Source organism: Rhinopithecus bieti, unplaced genomic scaffold (genome assembly GCF_001698545.2).
Source record: "Rhinopithecus bieti isolate Rb0 unplaced genomic scaffold, ASM169854v2 scaffold_5023, whole genome shotgun sequence".
Lineage (NCBI taxonomy): Eukaryota > Metazoa > Chordata > Mammalia > Primates > Cercopithecidae > Rhinopithecus > Rhinopithecus bieti.
The window spans coordinates 2338468-2354179 of record NW_016805223.1 but is presented as its reverse complement, the minus strand read 5'-3'; the positions used below and the strand labels follow the sequence as shown (position 1 = coordinate 2354179).

At 38.3% G+C, this 15712-nt stretch overlaps 1 protein-coding gene across 2 annotated transcripts in view; it reads left to right on the top strand.

The window, feature by feature from the left end:
- Positions 1 to 15712, top strand: part of TMTC2 (transmembrane O-mannosyltransferase targeting cadherins 2) — a 466566-nt gene that overhangs the window by 62093 nt on the left and 388761 nt on the right. The gene's annotated exons all lie outside the window — the stretch shown is intronic.

Genomic DNA, 15712 nt, shown 5'->3' with positions numbered 1-15712 from the left:
TATTTTTTATTTTTTGAGGAAGAAGTTTTCTGGTTTTTTAGAAAAAGAGACTGACCATATGTAAACATTCTTTAAACTGTTTCCTCATCGTGGTTTTACTGTGTGGAGGGCTACATTGTAAAAGTAGATATAATGTTATTATAACAATTTGCTTATTACCAGCAAGTTTTTAATATAGACCAATGTTTTATATATGGGGTGGCTTAATGATTTTTAACTGGAGAAAACTGATTAGGAAAGTAGTTATTCACTTCTGTTTGCTGAACTGGAAAGAAGTCATAAAAAAAAAAGAAAACTTCAGAATCTGATTTTTTTCGAAGAAGATCCGAGAATTTTAGAAATAACTTGTGAAATTTAGATCTCTCTCATGAGATTGCCAAAGGCACAGTTAAATTCTCTGGGAGGCCCAATTGATTATTGTGTAAAGCTGTTTACATTTTCAAAGATCTTCTAAAATGCATTTCTAGTTTTGATACAAAAGTTAATTGATTTCAAATGTCAGCTTGTGTCTTACAGTGATGAAAGTGGTTGACCCTCCTGGGGAAATACAGGTAAAATAAAGCGTACTATACTAATTGGAAAACATTGATAGAGTTAAGAGCTGTCATTGAGTGGATTCTCCAGGGAGTCTTAGTAGGTCATGTTTTGCCAGGCATTGAGGCATTCTGAGATCCAACAGTTACATATGTGAAGGGACAAATAAAGATGTCACCAGAATCGGGAGATTGAGATTTATGCCCCAAAGTCCAGATGCTTTCTTGGGAGATAGCCCAAAGGAATGACATCTACTAACATTTCTGCCTTTAGTTTATCAGAAAGAAGTTGAAAGAAGATCAGGAAATTAAGGCATTTCTTAGAGAATAATAACGGTAATTGTATTGTTTTAAAGGCACTCCTTTCTTAGTGGCTTCTGGAAATACTGTCATTGTTTTTTCATACCAATAGTTGAATTCACTGAGTTACGAAAACTGTTATTTTTTAAAAAACAAAACAAAACACAGAAATCCATGGGGTTTTAGAGCTTAGAAACTTTGTGTTATAAGAAGTATAATAACTGTGCTCTGCTAATGTATTTATATAACAAAACTTATTAAATTAAATATTTGGATTGTAGTGGAGGTACTTGCCTTTAAAAGTACTTCAGGCTGGATGTGGTGGCTCGTGCCTGTAATCCCAGCATTTTGGGAGGCCGAGGCGGGCAGATCACTTGAGGTCAGGAGCTCGAGACCAGCCTGCCCAACATGGTGAAACCCCGTCTCTACTAAAAAAGTACAAAATTAGCCAGGTGTGGTGGTGGGCATCTGTAGTCCCAGCTACTTGCGGGGCTGAGGTGGGAGAATCGCTTGAACCTGTGAGGCAGAGGTTGCAGTGAGCTGATGTTGTACCACTGCCCTCCAGCCTGGGGACAGAGCAAGACTCCATCTGAAAAAAATAAAATAAATAAATAAAGAGTACTTTTCAGCCGAGGCAATTCATGTACTAGTGTATCATTTTGGAATGTGGGTAAGCACTCCTGAATTTACATGGCCTGGCAATTTTTTATATTTGATTTTCTCAAAGCGCGGTACAACTGTACTCATCTCTGTGAACAGAAATGTTTGAGGATGGGTTAAATGAACTGTAGAGAACATCTCAGAAAAAGGTGTTATGCAAGGCATAATTATTTTCCAAGTGCTATCTGGGAGCAGTTTTCACCAATCAAAACTTCCTTGAAATAGAGATTACAATCAAAGTTCATCTCAATCAGAGTTCATCTGTATACTATTGTGTTTGGAGTACATGCCAACATTCCAACTTGAAGTCACTTTGAGGGAAAAGTTCTTCAAATTCATGAGTGTTGTGGGGAAATGTGATTTAAATCCTGATTACTGAAAGCCTTATTACAGAGGAGTTGGCGAGCAGGTGAGTTGAGCTGTTCAGGATGTCTATTTTTTATTTGTTCTTTTAAGGTATTGCGAAGAAACTGATTGTGGTGTCTATCTGTTGCTAGTTCCTCTCTAGCATCAATTCCCATTTTCTTCTTATATTATAGTCTGGAATTTCCTTTGGGAAACCTCCTATGTTCTCTATGTAGTTCTAGAGGGGCTGCTTATACCCCAACCCCTGCTGTAATGAAAAAAGGGGCTCATTTGCTCCCCACAGTGACTAATTGATGATTAATTAATCAAAGTTGTTCAAATGAGATTTAGTTCCTGGCATTTTTGTTGAAATTATTTGAAAGAAGACTTTACTTTTTTCCCCTAGAGTGTTTTAGCCAATAGTAAGCAAGATCACCGGTGTTAGTGGTAGTTCTTTTGCTACCGTCATGTTTGAGAGGAAGTCAAAGCTTGGAGCTGGAGATACAGAATCCTGAGGACCTAGTCTGAATACCTGATCAGTTAAGCAAGCCAGCGAATTCTTCTGCTTTATGTAAACCAGTTTGAGTTGGATTTCTATCACTTGTAACTGAAGTGTACCTTAGAAAAAAAATTAAAAAAGAAAAAAAATAGACCTGATTGACACACCTTTGTAAGTTTAGTGTCAGATCTGCTTTCACCCCAAGAGCTAACTTTTGTTATATGTATGTCACTGATTTTTGTTATGGTGGTGGTTGTTAGTATTTTTCTTCTTCTTCTTTTTTTTTTTTTTTTTCTTTGAGACGGAGTCTCGCTCTGTCGCCCAGGCTGGAGTGCAGTGGCCGGATCTCAGCTCACTGCAAGCTCCGCCTCCCGGGTTTACGCCATTCTCGTGTCTCAGCCTCCGGAGTGACTGGGACTACAGGCGCCCGCCACCTCGCCCGGCTAGTTTTTTTGTATTTTTTTAGTAGAGACGGGGTTTCACCGTGTTAGCCAGGATGCTCTCAATCTCCTGACCTCGTGATCCACCCGTCTCGGCCTCTCAAAGTGCTGGGATTACAGGCTTGAGCCACCGCGTCCGGCCGTATTTTTCTTAAAAAATAAAATGGGGTTTTATCATAATAAAATAGAAATTACTAAATATAAAATGCTGTACTAGGAAAAAAAAAAACCCTCATATTTGTGCTCAAAGGTGACATCAGATGCCTATGTCTAGTTTGGGGTCAGGGTGACAGTACCTCATAAAATAAGTTGAAGGAACATTTCTTCTTTTTCTATTTTGTTAAATAATTTGTAATTTCCTGTTCTTTGAACGTGTCATAAAATTATCTGTAAAACTGTCTAATCATAGCTTGATTATCTCCTTAGTTTTATTTGGGTGTGTTCTACTTTATTTTCTAACTTATTGAGTCGGATAGTTAGTATGTTCTCTTTACTAAAAGCTTGTAAAATTATAAAAAAAAGAAAATCCTTGCTTCATAGTTCTTTTCCTATCAATAATGATTTGAAAATTTTCCATGTATATGGAACATCTCAAAGGACAGATAATGTCCTTGTATAGCAGAGTAGCTGGGTTATTACAGTCTGTGTCAAAGAGTTGAAGGGAAAAGCCTGCGTATTCTTTACAAAAAGAGAGGTTAGATGTGCTTGGGAGCAATCATCCTGCCAGGAAAGCTGCGTGAGGGTTTTACCTTACTGATGTGGCCTCCTTGCATTGGCAGGTATTGCTGCTTCCAGATTTGGTCACAGCATGGGACAAAGGAATATACAGACCTCCTTCCTGCCTTTGAATAATTAGCGTCAGCAGAGTATCCTGAACAGTGATCAGATATAAACAAAGCAAACAGATAAAGAACCTGGAGAGATTTAGCTTTTAGGAATTCTTTAGAAATGATCACCAACTCTGTCAAATGTGGAGGCATTTGTGGATTTTGATGGTATTTATTTATTTATTTTGGCCTAGCAGCATTTACTGTATTTGGAAGACATCCACCCTGTAGTGGAAGTGATGGCCCTACTGGCTGTATATACAGATGGGCAGCTACGATTCCAAATATCGCACAGCTATAGTAGGGTTCATCCAAATGGAGCCCGTTGCCTCCAGGGTCTTTTTCTTCCTGTGAAGAGAAGTTGAATCTGTGCTCTAGCAGTAATGATACAAATATTGCTATGTTAGAAGTACTTAAGCCTCTTATATTTTCTTATTCCAGGTGGTTTTCCTGAAATTAAACTCAGATTTCCAGGGATAAAAAGACAACACATGAAAATCCCCTTGTATTTTCAGATTTGACATGACTTTCACTGTGTAGATGGCTTTAACTGTATTTAATAGAATGTTTCTGTAAAGCTAAAAAGTAAGTGGATCCTGTTTTTGACATAGTAGTAGAGCTTGCAGTTTAAATAATTCCACTGGGAATCTATTAGGAAGCAAATGAGAGCCTCCTCCAGGGACCTTTGAGACAGGCTTAAGGAAGCATTCCTCTGTTATTTGTTGTGCTTTGTTCGTCTGGTTCTAAGTCAAGATAAATATTGCTTCATTTGTATAGTTGTTTTCTTTTGCAATTTGCTCATAAGTGAAATCTCCTTAAAACATTAACATCTGATTAAATATACTTGAATGCCTACAAAGAGTTTTTCATATAATTTATCTTGCTTATCTTTATAGCAACATTAAGGGGCTGGTAGATATTTATGTTCCTCTTGGTGAGTTCATTGAATAGCAATCTTAGATTTTATATAGGTTAGGAAATACACTTTTTATATTTTAGGAATCCAGCCTGTACAGTGCTTATTATCACCATTTCTGCAGTTATGAGTTTACTCTTGAAGACAAGAAAATATTTATTAATGAATTTTCAAATTACTCCTTATTTGTATATTTCTCTCTGCTTAGTGCTGCCAACATTTCCACTCTTTGGCATCAAGTGTTGATGATTCTTTTACTGTCTTCTGTGAATATCTCAAAACCACATGCAAATGCATTGCAAAATGCACAGTCAGATTGTGCATCTTTCAAAGGATACAGGTTTCCATGAAGTCAGGGAAAGTGGCTCAGTAAGATGTGCATTAACATATAAACCCCTAGGCAAATTGGTATGGTAGGATTGGATCAGGCAATTATCACTGTAGACAATGACAAGAGAAGCCCTTCAAAAGAGTCTGATTGAAATATCAAAGGATTACGTGAGACTCTTGGGAAATCAAAACCCTTGAGTATTTTTGGCAGAAACAGTGTTTTTGTTCAGATTTTACTGTAAGTTGTATGAAGTAAGATTTGTGTGGTCCTGTTATCACTTAAGAAATATAAATTTTACCTTATTTTATATTTATAAAAGAATATAAATAATCTGTATATCTGTATACTTCTCCCAGATATCATATTTCTGTTTCTACTATGAAAATCTGGAATTCTGTGTTTATTCCCCAGGTTTTTAAAATGTAGTTTTACCCTATATGAATATATTCCTTTATTTAGGTATACATGGTTTTGAGCTTTATAAAAATGTTATTGATCTCCATAAAGCCTTCTGTCATTTGCTTTTTAAAAACTCAATATAATGTCTTAAAAATTTATCTTTGTTGTGGTATGTAGCTCTGTTTTATTCATTTGTACTGCTATATAACATTCTACAATATGACTCACAATATCAAAAAATGGTGTGGATTCATGGTGTTTCTTATGTATTGCTGGAATGAGGGTAAGTTGGCATAAAACTTTGAAGAACAACTTGGCATTCACTTCTAAAGCCGTTTCTGCAGTTCCGTTCCTAGGCATAGATCCTAGATCTAGAGTGATCAATTTGAATTATAAATTTTGTAAAATTATTCACAAAAGTGCTTATTTTATAAGTGTGGTGTAGAATGTTACATGTGTGACCTATGACTAATTCCACTAATCCTCAAATAAAACTGTGGGATTATTATTTGCCATTCAAACAGCAGTTTAAATTCAAACCGTATTATCCATTAGCATAAGAATAGCTTTTAACAATAATTAAAACCCTAATGGTATCATGAAATTAGTTTAGTTTAGGTGTCCTTTCGATGTAAGTATTTGTCCAGTGGGAGATCCTGATTTGTTAAACATTTTATATGAATTTCATTTGAGAAATGCACAGCACCGTATAAATATATCACTGTAGGAGGCAGTGTAGCCATAAGGAAAACATACTGGATTGAGTGTCAAAAATTGGTGTCTATATGGTGCTTTACCTCTCAAGCTTCATATGACCTTAATTTCCGAGCATCGGTTTCATCATTGGTTAAAAAAAAGAGATGACAGTATCAGACTTGCCTCATGGCTGTCTGCCAATTAAGTGAATTAGAAAATTATTTTCAATTATATAGTGCTGTGCAAGGTGAATGATTGCTATTATTGTTGTCATCACTGTTGTTTGAAGCACTGTGCTTTGGGAAGCAAATCTGGTTCACATCTTTTGAACATTTAAATGAAGAGAATGTGTCTCAATGCTCTAGTGTGTATTAAAACAGCCTTTTAATAAGAATGTTTTGAACCCTGCTCAATAGCTGCACATGCTTTTATTAATACTTCATTACATAAAATGACCAAGAAGCTGTCATAAGAATTTAAAGTAGCATTTCCCCTCATCTTTAAAATTTATCTTAAAAGAAAGATAAGATTCTAATTACAAATTTTGAATAGTTTAATTTTCTCTATGAAAATTCCCAAGAATGATACAAAAGCACTTTTATGTGAAGAGGATACACTAACATTGAGGTCTTGATCTCATTTTAGTAACTCTCTGATGTGATTAATTCATAAGCACTTTGTTGTAGCTCATTCCTTCTGGCAAAATTCCAGCACTTGATTGTTACCTGATAAACTTTTAATAAGAGTAATTTTAAAACTGCACTTGACTCTCTTGCTTTATGAAAAGCAGGAAATGTAAAAGTTAAAATGCTTGACAATTTTCTGAGCTCTAGTAAGAAACAGTGGCTATGCCCTTTTATAGATGACAACCCAAAGGCGAGTTTGTAAAATTATAAATAAATTGTAAAGACCTATTGAGCAGCAACTTGGATGGATTAATGCCTATGGGTTAGAAACCCAGGAGTTAATGTTTAGAGTGATTTGGATAAATGTGAACATGTTTAAACTTTTAGTATTATTCCTTTAAGCTAAATGTGAATAATAGTATTTTAACAAAGTTTGGGTTACCTCAGTAGCCTGATTTTTACAGAAGTACTGTGTGTCTCACGTTGCTAAGTGATGAATGGGTGGTGCCGCTGCATTATTTTCTGTGTTTTGTCTTTTCCCAATTTTTTAATTTCTTTGTTATTCAAGTTACACTATCACTTCTGTCCAAAGTTGGGTCTCAGGATTAGATTAATAAACTAACCAAGTAAATTTGGGAAGTATAACTAACTTGTGTAAAGAAAATAATTGGGGTTATTTATTTGTTTGTAATTTTAAAATATGTCATCAGCATTTTTGAGAAGCTCTCATTTTGTTGAATCTCCAGGCAGACCTTTGTGGTTAAGCATCTTCCTGGCAATTTTTTTGACAGTCATTTGACCAGGTCTTTCTATTTATACTCAATGTCAAAACAACAACAACAAAAATGCATATGTATCCTCAGATTTTTATTCAATGAATTATATTTTCTTAGTTTTAGGAGAATATTAAATCATCTACTAAAATTATGCTTTGGCTTGCACTGTGCCTAGGGTTTTTTTTTTTTTTTTTTCTTTTTTCTTGAAAGCTGTCAGTGGCAGATTTGTAGTTAGAAGCTAAACGTTTCACCGGAGAAAGAGACATTTTAGCTTGAGAATGCAGTAAAGCAGGGGTCCCTAACCCCCAAGTCTTGGACCAGTACTTGTCCATGGCCTGTTAGAAACTGGGCCACACATCTGGAGATGAACGGCAGGTGAGCCAGTGGAGCTTCATCTGTATTTACAGCCACTCCCCATTGCTCGTATTACCCCCTGAGCTCCACTTCCTGTGAGATCATTTGTGGCATTAGATTCTAATAGGAGCGCAAACCTTACTGTGAATGGTGCATGCGAGAAATCTAGGTTTCACACTTGTTATGAGAATCTAATGCCTGATGATCCATCATTGTCTCCCCTCACCCCCAGACAGAACCATCTAGTTTCAGGAAAACCAGCTCAGAACTCAGGGTTCCCACTGATTCTCCATTACAGTGAATTGTGTAATTATTTTATTATATATTACAATGTAAAAATAATAGAAATAAAGTGCACAATAAATGTAATGTACTTGAATCATCCTGAAACCATCCCCTGCTCCCAAGTTTGTGGAAAAATTATCTCCCATGAAACTGGACCCTGGTACCAGATGGGGACTGCTGAAGTAGAGAAAACAGTACAGAGTGTGGGGTTTAGTTTCAGACTGATGAGTTCAGTTTTTATTCTTGCTACTCACGAGCAGTATGATCTTGACCAAGTTTGTTAACTTCTGAGTCTCCATTTTCTCACTCTGAAACAACAAAGTACCTTTTTCATTGGACTAAATGTTAAAGGAGATATGGATGTAACATGCTTATTACCATTCAGCCGTATGTGTTACGATGCTTACTAATGGCTTGTTCTTAAGAGGCTTGTGGCTGGACAGATAAGATAAACTGCAGAGCAATGAGGATGGGGATAAGTATAGTGTCAGTTGGGATGGAGATGGCTTATCAGGGAGACATACAATTCACGCCCATGGCCATCCAGTCCTCACAGATTCAAACAAGTGTTCACTTAAATTCCTGTCCCACATATGGTGGGATTCCATGTGGCCTTACCATCTATGGGGTGCACACAAAACTCACATTTCTCTTAGCCACTGCCAACTATAAGTTTTTGCCGAGGTCTTGATCACTCTTACACTTTGTATCTCCTCCTTATGGTGTCTGTTTTCCACCCCTGGAACCCTGCTTGGCAGAAGTAACCTCTTTATTTCCAGGAGTCACATTAATGCTAGTGATATGTACCCAGATTTCATGAAGGTTTGATGTCAGTGAGGGGTTTGCAGTGCAACCCAGCAACAACTTTAAACAAACAGACCCTTAGAAATCTCACCATTTTACGGCCGCTTAGCTATTACTACTCTGGAAAATATTCATTGGCTGTTTCTTTTAATTTCTTTCTTTCTTTTTTTTTTTTTTTTTTTTTGAGATAGAGTCTCGCTCTGTTGCCCAGGCTGGGGTGCAGTGGTGTGATCTCTTCTCACTGCAACCTCCTCCTCCTGGGTTCAAGTGATTCTCCTGCCTCAGCCTCCTAGTAACTGGAACTACAGGCACATGCCAGCACACACAGCTAATTTTTATATTTTTTAGTAGAGATGGGGTTTCACCATGTTAGCCAGGCTGGTTTTGAACTCCTGACCTTGTGATCCACCCACCTCAGCCTCCCAAAGTGCAGGGATTACAGGTGTGAGCCACCGCACCTGGCTGACTGTTTCCTTCTACTCTATCTGGAACAGTTTTCTGGCACATTGCTGGGCATCATGTCTCCTCCTCAACTTGCTCATCCCCTACCCCTCCAATGCTCGTGCAGTTCTACTGTAGAGCCATTTATGTGTCTTGTCCCAAAGCATCCTGTCGTTTACCATGTACATAATGCCAGCCTTGACCCCAAACAATTCTCTTCCTGAAAGGAATGCCGTGGCCACTTAGCCTCTTTTTCCCCCTACCTGTTATTCAAGTTATTTCCTTTGATGAGACTTTAGAGATAGAATATAAGAGATAAAGAAGAGAGAGTTGGCTGGGTGCAGTGGCTCACGCCTGTAATCCCAGCACTTTGGGAGGCCGAGGTTGGTGGATCACAAGTCAGGAGTTCAAGACCAGCCTGACCAATATGGTGAAACCCCATCTCTACTAAAATACACACACAAAAAATTAGCCAGCTGTGGTGGTGCGTGCCTGTAGTCACAGCTACTTGGGAGGCTGAGGCAGAAGAATTACTTGCACTCAGGAAGCAGAGGTTGCAGTGAGCCGAGATCAATCCACTGCACTACAGCCTGAGCGACAGAGCGAGATTCCATCTCAAAAAAAAAAAAAAAAAAAAAAAAAAAAAANAAGGAATGCCGTGGCCACTTAGCCTCTTTTTCCCCCTACCTGTTATTCAAGTTATTTCCTTTGATGAGACTTTAGAGATAGAATATAAGAGATAAAGAAGAGAGAGTTGGCTGGGTGCAGTGGCTCACGCCTGTAATCCCAGCACTTTGGGAGGCCGAGGTTGGTGGATCACAAGTCAGGAGTTCAAGACCAGCCTGACCAATATGGTGAAACCCCATCTCTACTAAAAATACACACACAAAAAATTAGCCAGCTGTGGTGGTGCGTGCCTGTAGTCACAGCTACTTGGGAGGCTGAGGCAGAAGAATTACTTGCACTCAGGAAGCAGAGGTTGCAGTGAGCCGAGATCAATCCACTGCACTACAGCCTGAGCGACAGAGCGAGATTCCATCTCAAAAAAAAAAAAAAAAAAAAGAATCAACAGTGATAACAGAATTTCTAGACTGTGAGACTAGAAGAATAGTATTGCCTACAATGTAAGTGGGATTTTTTTTCAAGGAGACTGTCATAGTATACAGGGGACAGTAATTTGAACATTCGGAATCTCTGACATATTTGGCATTTTCATCAGACTTGATTTAGAATAATCATCTTCATAAGATATAGGCTAAAAAATGCAACTATGGAAGGGCAGATAAAACCCATTTGCTGTTAATTGTGATTCCTCTAAGAAAGAGGAAGTGAAGTGAAGAAGCTAAGACAAAACAGTGTGCCTAGTGATCAATCATCAGGCAGATGTTTGTCGACTCTTCCAGGCTTCCGGAAGGATCATTTCAAGGGAGGCACTTAGTCAATACCGTTTTCTTTCTTTGGGGCATTTAGTTGGTGAAAAACAGGAACCTGGGAGAGACACAGTAACTTAGCTCCTTGGGATTCTCCCCAGGAATGGAAGAATGTAGTCACAGATAAGAGTGTGCCTTTGCTATGTTCCAGGAAGCCTATGGTGGAAAGTGCATAGCCCAAGGCAAGAAGGAGAGGGCCAAGTAAAATTTGAAACATACTCTGCCCTGAGGTGATACTGGAAATAGGTAGAAATTTGGAGCTTTTTAAACATTAGCACTGAAAGCCCAGACACAGAGAAACTTCCAAGCCTTTAGGATCCAAAGCAGTCTTTTAACTGTGAAGCTGTCACGGGATCCTAGACCAGCAGAGCCTGGGCCAGGACTGGAACCTGTTTTACCTTGGCTTAAAATGGCAATACATATTTTGGGCCTCACTCCAAAGAAGCCTGGTATGGTCAGAAATAAATGATGTTGAAACCCGCTGAGTTCGTGAACATTTTTCAGTGTTTTCAGTGAAAGCTCTTATTTGATAATCTATCCCAGGCCCCTTTTAAAAAGTATTCTCGGCCAGGCGCGGTGGCTCAAGCCTGTAATCCCAGCACTTTGGGAGGCCGAGACGGGTGGATCACGAAGTCAGGAGATCGAGACCATCCTGGCTAACACTGTGAAACCCCGTCTCTACTAAAAAATAGAAAAAACTAGCCGGGCGAGGTGGCGGGCGCCTGTAGTCCCAGCTACTTGGAGGCTGAGGCAGGAGAATGGCGGTAAACCCGGGAGGCGGAGCTTGCAGTGAGCTGAGATCCGGCCACTGCACTCCAGCCTGGGCGACAGAGCGAGACTCCCCCTCAAAAAAAAAAAAAAAAAAAAAAAAAAAAAAAAAAAGTATTCTCTTTTAATACATAGATTATTTATTCCTTTTCTTCTTTTGACAAATACTTTTTGAGCCCCAGTGATATGACTGGGTGAGAGAATGATGTGAATATGATAGCAAGGTACCTGTTTTTTTCTTTTTCTTTCCTTTTGTGAGATGGGGTTTCACTCTTGTTGCCCAGGCTGGAGTGCAATGGCACAATCTCAGCTCACCTCCACCTCCACCTCCTAGGTTCAAGTGATTCTCCTGCTTCAGCCTCCCAAGTAGCTGGGATTACAGACATATGCCACCACACCCAGCTAATTTTGTATTTTTAGTGGAGATGGGGTTTCTCAGTGTTGATTAGGCTGGTCTCGAACCCCTGACCTCAGGTGATCCGCCCGCCTTGGCCTCCCAAAGTGCTGGGATTACAAGCGTGAGCCGCCGTGCCCGACCAACCAGGTATCTGTTTTTAGGGAGTCAACAGTCTATTTGGGGGAAGGAGAGACATTGAGAACATCCAACATACTATCTGACACAGACTAAACACTCGATACATATTTACTGAATGGATGATTGAGTAATATGATATGGAAAGGTGCTTTGAAATATTAAAGGAAATTAAATCTTGGGACCCCCAAACTCATTAAGCCAAAGGGAAATGTCACGCTGAGAACTGGGTGGTGCAAACCTGCCTCCCCTTTTTGGTTCTTAAATAATGTGGCTGCAAGATTAAAAGCTACATGCCTCCCCCGTATTTTGCCCACAAGGAAATGCCTAGTGAGCTGCAAGATCTTCAAGGTGTTTCTGTTAAAATTTCACCGTGGCAATGTAAATTGATAGCTTATCTTTACAGGTGCAGTCACCCCCCTGCCCACCAGACACAAATGCTTATCTGATTGTTCCTCTGCTCTATTCTGTCTATGTTATCTTATGTAAAATGCAGATTCCGGCATTTTTCCTCTTCTCTATTTGTCTATGTCATCTTATGTAAAAAAATAAAATAAAATGCAGATTAACTGAGCCAAAGGCATGAATAAGTATTTTTCCTTATCCCCCTCTTACATGAAAATTGTGTACTTTAAAATATCTCATCCTTTCCCCTTTAAAATTGGAGCCCTCAAAATCACCTTTGGAGAAAGGCATAGACCTGTCTCCTGTGCGTGTATCCTTAACTTTGGCAAATAAACCTCCTAAAATGATTGAGACTTGTCTCATTGTTTGTCTCGATTGACAGAGCTTAAAGGCAAAGTGTGATCTTTTAATAAAGTATCTTTAAGTATTTACGCTCCTTTAAAAGATCCCTCCATTGATATATCTGTTGAACTTTGTGAGAGAGCAGAGGCAAAGTCATATTTTCACTCTGCTGTCTTTAACAGAAAGCCTCCATTTAAAAAAGTGTATAGGCCGGGTGCGGTGGCTCACACCTGTAATCCCAGCACTTTGGGAGGCTGAAGTGGGTGGATTACCTGAGGTCAGGCATTCCAGACCAGCCTGGCCAACATAGCGAGACCCTGTTTCTACTAAAAATACAAAAATCATCCAGGCGTGATGGTGCACGCCTGTGATCTCAGTTACTCTGGAGGCTGAGGCAGAAGAATCGCTTGAACCCGGGAGGCGGAGGTTGCAGTGACGCGAGACGACGCCACTGCACTCCAGCCTGAGTGACAGAGTGAGACTCCATCTCAAAAAAAGTGTGTATGTGTGTGTATATGTATATCTATATAATTACTTACATGTTTTCTGCTTTCCCATATTGATATAAAGAATTATGCTAATAATTTTCCTATAACTAAATGAATATTGCACCAGAGAATAAAACCAACATAAATACAGTATGATATATTAATATTCACCTAAAGTCTTCTTGCAGGTAGTTTATTTTTCTACCTGTATTCATGAGTGAGATTAGACTGTGGTTTTCTTTTTTTAAGCTGTATTTTTCAGGATTATGCTAGCATCATAAAATGATTTGAGAAGCTTTTATGTTCTCTGAAACATTTTCTAAGACAGAGTATTTGTCCCTTGGGTTTGTGGAAATTTGTCTGTGTAACCATATTGGCTTGGTTCTCTTTAAAAGGTACTTCATCGACAACTTTCTGTTGCTTTTGTGGCTATTGATCTGTTTAGTTTTATTTTCTTCTTAAATCATGTTTTCTTTTCTTTGGAGAGTCATTCATATCTTTGAGTGTTTAGAATTTATTAGGATAAAACAGTAGATAATGTTTTCTTATAACTTGAAAAGCCTTTGACATATTTTTGTTATGTCTTCTTTTATTATCAAGTTCTTCAGTTTATTTACTTCTCTTTAAAAGACCAGAGCTGGGTATGAAACATTTTCTTAAATTTTCAAAGGGTTATTGTTGTTAGGCTGTAGGCATCACAATCACTGGGGTGGCTGGTTTTAAGTGGACAGTCCTGGATACCACTCTCCCCGCTTGAGTCAGCACATTTTAATAATTCCCCCAAGTGACCTTTCAGTACAGGAAATTTTGAGAACTGATCTAGAGGGTTCTCTTTTTTTGCAACACTTTTTCTTGGATGTATTAATCAGTTAGTTCTACCAAGTTATTTTCTGACTTCTATTCAGTTTGTGGCTCAGATTTTATATCTTAATTACTTTTTTCTTGTTATATTTCTAGCTTCTATGCTTGAATATCTGTTTAACTTTGTCTGCTTTACAGTGTTTAGGGATGAAAGCATTTTATTATAAATCTGTGTCTCAATATTACTTGGCATAAAATATAGTCACATTTAAAAAACTCATTAACTATTATACTACTTGGCACAAAATATTGTCATATTTTTAAAAAATTAACTATCTGCGGTTCTGACGTGTCAGCAACATAGGTGTTAATTTTATCATTGTTTTTTAATATTCTGTATTTTTAGTTTTGACATATTCATTTTTATCACTTAAATTAAGTTATATTTAATTTCCCAATTTTTTGTTTGTACCTTTTAAGTTAATTTACACTTTTGATTCATTGTGATGAAAGAACAGCTTTCTTTTAAAAATATACTGAAGGTCATTCTGTTGTAATACATGATTACGTCTAATCATAAAATAACACTAAAAGGAATATTAATTGTAATATTAAGATTCTCTGTGTATCTATTTATTTTGTCTGTTTGAATGGACAGAGAATGAGTTATGTTAATATTTCCTACCCTGTTATGTTTCTTCATTTATTTATCTTTCACTGTATGTGTTAATACTTTTTTTTCCCTGAGATGGAGTCTCGCTCCGTTGCCCAGGCTGGAGTGCAGTAGCATGACCTCAGCTCACTGCAACCTCCACCTCCTGGGTTCAAGCGATTCTCCTGTGTCAGCCTCCTGAGTAGCTGGGATTATAGGAGCCCACCACCACACCTGGCTAATTTTTTTGTAGTTTTAGTAGAGATGGGCTTTAACCATGTTGGCCAGGCTGGTCTCGAACTCCTGACCTCAGGTGATCCACCTGCCTCAGCCTTCCAAAGTGCTGGGATTACAGGCATGAGCCACTGTACCTAGTCGTTAGTACTTCATTTTTTGCTACATTAAACCTCTCTAATTTGCAGGTTCTTCATTTATGATTTAAGGGTAATGCTTACTCCACAGACTTTATTAATGCTCAGATGTCATGACAGAGTCATTCTTGACACAGTCCTTGCATCTGCTCAGTAGAAAAGGATGTATATAGGTATGTGTTTCCCTCCTTCCTTCCTTTTTATCCCTCACCACCTCATATAGTTTGGCTCCGTCCCCATCCAAATCTCATCTTGAATTTTTGCTCCCATAATCTGCATATGTCATGGGATGGACCCAGTGGTAGGTAATTGAGTCATAGGGTCAGGTTTTTCCCTTGCTGTTCTGGTGATAGTGAATAAATCTTCATGAGAACTGATGGTTTTATAAAAGGGCAGTTCCTCTGCACATAGTCTCTGGCCTGCTGCCATGTAAGACCTGCCTTTGCTCCTCTTTTGCCTTCCACCATGATTGTGAGGCCTCCCCAGCCATGTGGAGCTGCGAGTTCATTAAACCTCTTTTCCTTTATAAATTACCCAGTCTTGGGTGTTTCTTGATAGCAGTATGAAAATGGACTAATACGCTACCCATATATGTTCTCTCATATAGTTTTATGCTTTTGATGGATTTTCCTTTTTTAAGTTATTTGAGAGGAATGCATTTTTTTTTTTTTTTTTTCACTAATATCTACCT